Here is an 8,719-nt window from a genome sequence, read left to right as displayed (position 1 = left end):
TGAGAGAGGCTATGTTTAGCAACCAGATGAAAATTAAACCTCATTCTCCTCCAGAGCTGGTGATGCTTCTAAACATTCAAAGATTATGGCAAAAAACGATTGGTTCATCCTCAACCAACTGAGAGCCATTGCAACCAATTTATTTTTATGTTAATTTTTTTATATTTTAGTTGAGAATTTTTAGGGAGAGCAACTATGCTCTTTATTGTAAATAACTCTATAAATTCTCTCCTCTTGGGCTCATAGTAAGGGGTTTTGAATTTTTGAAAAAGCAAAACTGTTGTTGCACTTTTATACTCTAGTTTTACTTTAATATAAACTGAACCAATATCAATTCCAAAATGCAAAGATTGTCAGCAATATGGTTACTTTTATCTGTTCTGTGTGCACTTTATTTTTAAGGAATTGTTTTAAGTATATAGAAATTATTCATGTATGTGCTCTCAATGATTCTAGCATTATCACTTTGATGTGTAAAGAATTAAATTATATAACATACACTATATAAAGAAATCATTGTTTATATGTGATGAGCTTATAATTGATTTGATTAACTATTTAATCAAATCAATTCTTTTATTGATTCAAACAACATTGATTTATGGGAATCTATATTGTCGTAAAACAATGTTATCATTCTAACACATATAATTAGCATACCCAGGTAAAAAGTAATTATTTTAAATTAGTTTTATTTTGTATTAGTTAATACACTATTTTACTGATTTTCATCACCATCCACCTTGAACCCCATTCACTATTTGTCATAAGTAACTAGACCCGTAATACTAGTTGGAACCACCGTATTCAATAGAAAAGAGTTTGATTTGGGGCTCTGACCGGATGGATTCCCAAATGTTGATGCAGTCAGTTTTGGCTATTAACAAGTAGTTATATCAAGAATTAGTTGCATTATTGCCCCTAAAAAAGTATAAAAGCCTCAAAAGCAGACGAAAACATTGGCTCAAGAATAAGTAACTCAGAGGGAGTAAGAAGAGAAACTAAGCTCAGAGGGAGTAAGAAGAGAAACTAAGACAAGAACAACAAGCATCATAAGTAGTAGAGGAAGCTGTTAGAGAAACTTGGGAGCTATTACTGAAAGAGTAGAAGGAGGAATAAATGGGTAGAGAAAGGGAATGGAGAGGGAAAGTAGAGGAAATAACAAAAACTTGGGAAGAAAAGAGGAAGCAGGGAAAAGAATAATTGAAAATGTTACACGATGAAGCAAAAGGAAGAGCTACGGAAGAAGCCATCCAAGCTCAGGAAGCAAAATCAGAGACGAAAGCTCAGCCGAACTCAACTGTAATGAATATTCATAAAGTATTATCAATAATCTCAAAAATAATAGGTGGCAACCCACTTGTGATAAAAATGGGCATTACAATAGCTAAGAGGAAGAAGGTGGTCAACTTGAATAAGTTTAGTTTTGATCATATCCTAGACAAGATTGTGGAACACATGAACAAAGCTTATGTCATGCCACACCTATAACTAGTGAAAATCACGACTGAAAGGTCTATAGTGCCTAACGAAAAGAAGGATAATATTTCTATGGCCCTGATATACAAAACATTCTTTCAATCCACTAAGAGAAATGTGTGGGACCTCCCAGAGTAGATGAAAGATAAGGATGCACAAATAATTGAGTTGGAACAACATGTTAAACTTCCAAAAGAAAATACCAAGAAAATACATCAGGAAAGCATCAAGGTAGAGGAATACATGGCATGTGCTATAGAAGTACGTGAGTCATAAGTGTTTGGTCCTGCAAGTATACCCTTATCTACAAATCTTGTAGGAAATGTCAGCCAAAATATTATCACTTTGGTAGCTACATAAGGAACAAGGCATCTAGCTACAAGTAGTCCTAAATGTTGTCAATCAACTGGAATAGTGGCCCAAATAATATCCTAAATCCGTAATAGAAGTTCCTAATATTAACACTTAGGATTTGGCATATGAATCTATTGCTACAAACCAAGCGCTAAAGATACATGAGAAACTAGAAAAGCATATAGTTCATTTAATAACACAATGTTAGCAACACTACTCCTTAGTTGAAAGGATAGTTAGGATGAATATACTTCCATAAATTGGGACCCAAAGCAAAGCCAAGCCAAGTGATGATGTAAGCAAGGAGTTGGAAGAAATGTTAAATTGCAAAGGACTATATTTTAATGTCTTCACCAACAAGCTCATTAAGGACAATCTAAAATAACACCTTATTAACCTTGCTAAGAAACAAATAGTTTTGAACTCTTTCATGGTTTCGCTGAAGAAAGACATGCTAGTTCTCTCCAGAAAACATAATAAAGTATCATGTAGTCATGGGGAGATTGCTTCCCAACAAGATCAAGATGGTTACATCATATTATGAAATTTGGGTGGCATATCTTCAGGATATCCTCAAGCTCCTAATTGAGGATCCAATCAAATTATAACAGTTGTTAGCCTCATTTCTAGGGGTTTTTAATCATTTCATTTTATTATATTTATAAATCATGAGACGTTGAAGAGTTGTGACTGACTCCAAAGAAGCTTAACAATCACAAGGGGCAATTACTAACTAAACCTATAAATATTGCAAAACTCTTAGTCGTGGAGATTAAAAAATTTAAATTTTTCGATGTTTAGCACACTAGAGCTAGGAGGTTAGTAATTATGTACTCACTATTATAATATTAAGAACACTTAAAAGTGATTGTTGAAGCTACACTCTTACATTTATCACATCTTTGTTTCTGACTATTCTTGAACAAGTTCATTCATATATTTATTTTGTGAGATGTTTTGTTGCTAGGTCACAAACATAGGTTAAAGATGTGGAATAGATAGTTTCTTCTCACATGCTTGTTGTTTCATTTTTGAAACTTTCATTAATGAATACTTATTAGATTAAAATACCAACTATGCTAGATTTTATCTAGTATGTTAAACACTTGTTGTTATTCTACAAATAAACTATTGTTTCTTTGACTATACATATGTGTTTATCAACTCATTGCTTCCTAAATCACATCTATCTTTCATGTTCTAGCTAGCATAGATTAGTTGCATCTTGCATTTAGTTAGTTGTAGTTTAGAATTTTCATATCCCTCATTGTGACGATCATCCATATCCCACGAAATTCTTAAAACCAATAATGTTTCCATGCCAAAATCCAAATGGGTATCTTACCCCAAATAGTGTGAGGTAAAATTGGGACCTCATACTAAACAAACCCCCTTGATAACTATTGTTGGGTCATTTATCCCTGTCAACAGTTAAATTGGAAGTAAATGGAGGGCCTCAAAGTGCATGGTTGGTAGAATTCCTTATTCTTACCACACATTCATTTTTGACGAACAAGACCCTAATTAACAACCCCGCACCCTTCATACTAACCCTCAACACGCGTAGAGAGAAATTAATTACAAAAAAATTTCTTTGACCTTGAAAATGCAAAACCTTCCCAAGGATATTTGTACTCTTTCTCTCCCACATAAGTAAACACACTTTAGTGTATTACTTGAGCCTATTCCAAACAATTCAGGAGACTTCCTAGAGCTACCCATCTCCCTAGAAAGAAGGAAACCAAAATACCGATCACCAAATACAATTTATTATTAATTATGTTGAGGATTTAAGTGAGAAACTCTTGAATTTATTTATGGCACTTTCAATCAAATCACTCCAATTCCTTTTGGTTCTCCCTCATCCACTCACGCATTATCTACTACCAATGGTAAAATTGGTCAAGTTGACTACCTATATTCCTCCTCAGGATCAGAAGACAAGTCTGATTATGAAGGTATACCATTTATAATAGTAGACCAACCTTAGCCCAAATGGATGTCATAATGGGACTTTAATGTTGCAGGCATGCTGCATGATCTTCCTAAAATATCATAAAGGCTTCTTCCCAAATTCAATCCTGATAAGGTAGTCTCACTTGAACACCACATAAGTTTTTATATTTGGCTTTATGATTGATGAATGTGTAACCTGAAGATGTGTTATGTAGGATTTTCCCATATACCTTTAAGAATGAAGCCTCAACCTAGTACTTTAAACTTCCTGCTGCTTATATAACCGGTTGGGATGCCTTTGAGAAATATTCTCTCAACAAGCTTGGTGAAGAAAAATCACCTGCCACTCTTTTAAAAGAATTGAATGGAATAAAGATGGAAAAGAAAGAGAAGGTTAATGACTTCAATCAACGCTTCACCACATTATTGTTGAAATTTTTTAGAAGAGAACTCTGTAGATGGTTTGATCTGTCCAATGCTTTAGGTGGACACTCCACCCATCATCAAGGACACTCCACTCACCCCTGATGATGGGTGGAGTGTCCACTCAAAACGTCAGATGGATAAAATCATTTACACAATTCTCTTCCGGAAACTTTTAACAACATGAATAACTATGGAAATCTCATATTGCTTCACCACATTACTAAACAAGATCCCCGCTAATTCTTAATCCAATAGCTATAAAATATTATACTTCAACCTTGAACCCATCTATAACCATGTTCATGAAAATAACAAGGAAGGACACCATGGCCTTGAAATTTGAAGAGGCTATTAAAGTTGAAAAATAAATGCCATCCTTGGCAAAATACACCTAAGGATGAAATGAAGGCCAATGGAAAAAAACCTTTGATTTTGAATGAGTCGATAGAAAAGGAAGCCACATATATGGAGAGTGTGCTTAAACTAGTCAAGAAGCTCTCAAATGAAATAGTTGACTCGAAAAATCAAGAGACAGCTCATTGACATGGCCCTTCCCTTAAAAACCAACCCATTTACATACCTAACAACAAAAAACACCCTAGTCTATCACATGTTATAACTAGCTTCATGCTCATAGGATTCTAATATGATTTGTAATAGTGGTATCCATGAAACCATAAATGTTGCCACATATATGAGAGAAAAATTGTAATGTAGAGATAGCATATAGGTTCCATGCAACACTGTAAGAACTAAATAATGGAACAATGAATGATATATCCCAAGAAAAATGCATATTAAATATTTCATTTACATGAGGGTTATATCAATCCTCTGTTTTGGCTAATTTTTGCTATGATTTACCACCATCTTTTGGCCTTAGGAAAACCATATTGTATCACTTTTGACACTTTTTGATTATATTTTGGATCATAAAACATTTTCCAAGTATTTTGTTAGTTATTTTCTATTTTTGAAAAATTCATAGAATAATGGAATTAAAAAAAATAATTCATACACAACAAAAGGTTTTGTAGCCCCAAGGGTTAGCTCAACTGGTCAAGTCCCCATTGTTAAGTACCTCGCTGATCGAGAGGTCATAGGGTCAATTCTCCTCAACGCCCTTCGGGTCAGGCCTTGCTAGTCTGGCTGATGGGCTTAAAAAGATTCCCTTCGGGGTTGATCTGCCCAAATTTTTACAAGGGGGAAAAACAACAAAAGCTGTTGTAAATTATCATTTGTTTCCATATGTGCAGACCAGCCGTTCAAAATCCATAACATGGATTTTCTTGGCCAACATCTTGAGATGGATAAATGCATATTCACTCAACTAAAATCAACCCAAACTAACGTAGACAGTTCGTAGGCAAAAACACTTGGAAGTTTTCCAAGTTCCACACAAATCTGATTTAAATTGCTTTTCTCCATGATATGAGCATGGAAAGAGGTTTATTTGATCCACATATAATCTTAGAATAGATTATGGTTACTAGCAAGGAATATTTTTAGAAGTTCGTTTCACTTTTGTGTATAAAATCAAGCAAATGGGGCTTGTAAATAAGCTTTTGTAATTCTAGACAATTGAAAATTATTTTGGTGACCTTAGTGTTCAAAGAATTCAATTCCGAATCTTTGATTTCAGTTCTATTTCAAGTAATATATGCAACTCTCTTGATTTTCTATTGTTGGTAGTCTTCTACGTGCATACAAGGGAGCGGAGGGCCCCCACGAATTCAACTTGTGCACTTAATTTACTTGTTGTTGATCTCATGTATGTTGATACATATTGTTTATATTAGTTTATTTCATATTTATGCTAGCAAACTCTTATTTCCATGAGTTTTCAATTATGTTGTCTATACTTGCAATATTTGCTTTATGTGTCCATAAGTTAGTTGTTCGTATTTGCGCATATATCACTGTTTATATTTAATTAATTAGCTCCTATGTTATCATAGAGTAATTGATGCATACAAGGACAAACTAATTGATGGGTGAAGTACAAGACTAGGAGTGTTCATCCCTTTCACTCTCACAAGTGGAAAAGGTCCTCGTAAATTCTTGGCTTCTCAACTAGTGTTGGATTATGCTTATTGTTGGGTTGAGTAAAAGACTAGGAAAAGTGTCCATCCCTTTTTCTCTCATAAGTGGAAAATGCCTTAGTGCATTCATATTCCATCAAACTAGACCTACTTGAGAATTGTTTTCAATTCACGTCATTTATATTTCCAAGCATTTGATTATACTGTGAATACAAAATTCATTTGAGCATGATAAATAGAAGACTAGGAGTCAACCATTGCAACTTTGGGAACCTAGTGTATGCTTAATCATCCAATAGATTTTGAGTATAAGTGCGCTTTCCTTTCAAAGAAGTGCGATTAGTTTACTTTTGAAAGTTTTGTTTCGTGCTTTCTTAACTTTTTTAGAATTTTAGACCTTAACTTTTTGCTAGTTGACTTTAACACTTAGTCTTAGTTTAACGTGACAAACTAATTTAGCCTAACTCCCTACATATTGTAATGTGCTTCTAAGTTTATGAACACCCAAACTTATTTAAATATTATGGCCTGATGCTCATAGAATAACCTGACAATTTTGGCATCATTGCTAGAGCACATTTCAAGTTAGAAACTAGACTTAGAAGTCTTTTTAAAAGTTTTGTATTCAATTTTTCACAATATAAAAATTTAGGATTTGGAGGAATGGAGGAAGTAAGATGTGAGGTAAGAACACACACATTCACTTCAACTAAGTCTTTGCAAGTACAAGTCATGTTTATATTTGTCGCTTAAATTAGTTTTACTTCTAATTATGCTTATTTATGATTTATTTTACTAGACCTAGAGATAAAAAAGGTAGGTATATAAAACAAAAACCCCCTACTACGAATCAACTTCTAGTGGTACTAGGAACACAAAAAACTGAAAAATAATTATAAGAACAAACTACACCAATTGTTGGAAGAATAACTATTGACAATTGGACCAAAAACTATCTATAGGGAAAATGTTGATACTTGTAGGAATACAAACATTATTAGATCAACAAGCAAAGAGGAAACAAGTGCTATTATAAATATGCTTAGTAGAAAAACTAAGAAAATCAACTTCTCAACCAAGCCTTGAAGAACTAGGAACATCTAAGGGAAAGCAACCTCACTTACCTAATAAAACATTAGAAGGTGATTTTGATTGGGCTAAATAAGTGTCAAAATTGTTTGAAGGAGAAATGACATATACAATTAGGGAACATAATAAAGAAAGACATGAAAGAGAAAGAGAATGAGGAATTCTTGAAAGAGAAATAGAAAGACGAGAAGAATGGGAAAGAATTGAAGTAGAAAGGGAAAGAAAAGGTAAGGAAAATCATGATGAAAGAGGATTCAATTTAGGAGGAAGAAGAGAAAGAGCCAAAGAAAAAGAAGACCAAGATGATGAAACTAAATTTTGGTTTCCCATTTAGATGCACCTACAATCCTAGGAATGAGGTAAAAATGAAGAACAATCCTCCATCTATTATTGCAATATTCTATGGTATGCCTATAGAAGACCCTAATGCTTTCTTGTTTGGGTTTGATATTTTATGTCATACATATGGATACAATAAGTGATCCTCAAAATCTTCACCTATTCCCTGCCACTTTGAAAGGTTTTACATGGGATTAGGAGAATCAACTATAATATATTGTGATGATATGAGAAAGACATTCTTGAGAAAATATAAACCTTATTGTAGATATCGAAACTCCAAAGAAGACATTTTAGGATGAGTCAACAAGAGGATGTAAGTTTGGAAGATTACTTAGAGATATTTACATACGACTTACAAAAATCAAAACAAAGTAATCTAAGTACTGAATTTACCCGAACAATCTTCTTAAAAGGAATCCATGATGTATATATAGATGTCCTTAATCTTATGGGGTAGGTGATATTTCTCAATTACCTTATCATCAAATTATTGAATTGTGTAGAAAATACTCCAGAGGAAGAGCTAAATCCGGTAAGGGACAATGAGATGCCCTCTCAAAGTTGACTAATTCATCCACGTGAGGAGTTATAAGGGCACAACTTAGCAATATTTTAGAAAATTTTAAAACTGACCTCTTAAATACTCTTGGCTCTCAAATTGATCCCAAAAATCTTTCCTTGTGATGCGTTAAAGAGTGACATATTAAGCTTGCATTTAACCATGAAATTACAAGTCCATAAAAGAAGAGAAAGAGAAGAATAGCAAGTCATGCATAGAAGACACATGATTGATATCATATTTCATCCAGGAGGGACTCCATCTCCGGGCCCTACTCGAATTAGTGGGGAGGCCCTGTTTTCATTAGATGAAAAAATAATGAAAGTACATCAAAAATCAAAATGATGACCTTATACCTCCAAAATTGAAGAAGCCCGAAAATTGCAGACCTATGATGGAGAAACAGACAACACCGTTGAGTTCGTGGCGTCGGGAAATGCTGAAACCATATAAAATTTGTCGAACTGACAAA

The sequence above is a fragment of the Pinus tabuliformis genome, chromosome 8, assembly GCF_031772625.1.
Source record: "Pinus tabuliformis cultivar Carrire ecotype Pingquan chromosome 8, CPIR1, whole genome shotgun sequence".
Taxonomy (NCBI): domain Eukaryota; kingdom Viridiplantae; phylum Streptophyta; class Pinopsida; order Pinales; family Pinaceae; genus Pinus; species Pinus tabuliformis.
This window is presented reverse-complemented; position numbering follows the sequence as displayed.